We start from the raw sequence: 416 nt of genomic DNA, 5'->3' as shown, positions 1-416 counted from the left end.
AAGGATTGAAGTCTAATAAATTAACTTACTTTAGATAAAAGGAAACGTGCGTCCTTGGTCGGTGCTTCGGGTCGGTCTATCTTGATAATTGCTTGACCTTCTCAGATTACGTTGAATCCGAGATCAAAAAACAACATGGATTTTAGTCTTTAGAATTTTTCAGGACAACATTTAAATAAATGCAGCAACGTCGGACGGCATTAATAAGTACATTATTGTATAATAAGTACATTATTGTAAGTTCAGCGTCGTGGCCTCTCGCCCATCGAGGATCAATAAATTTTCTCGTTTCATCACTCGTTTCCTAATTTCATAATGGTAATATAATTCTTGAATGTTCTCTTTATTCTCAACAAAATACTACTTATTGCACTAAATTATCAATTCCATAAACACATTACCAATCCGTGTATAAG

Source organism: Ceratosolen solmsi, unplaced genomic scaffold (genome assembly GCF_000503995.2).
Source record: "Ceratosolen solmsi marchali unplaced genomic scaffold, CerSol_1.0 scaffold31, whole genome shotgun sequence".
NCBI classification, from domain to species: Eukaryota; Metazoa; Arthropoda; class Insecta; order Hymenoptera; family Agaonidae; genus Ceratosolen; species Ceratosolen solmsi.
This window is presented reverse-complemented; position numbering follows the sequence as displayed.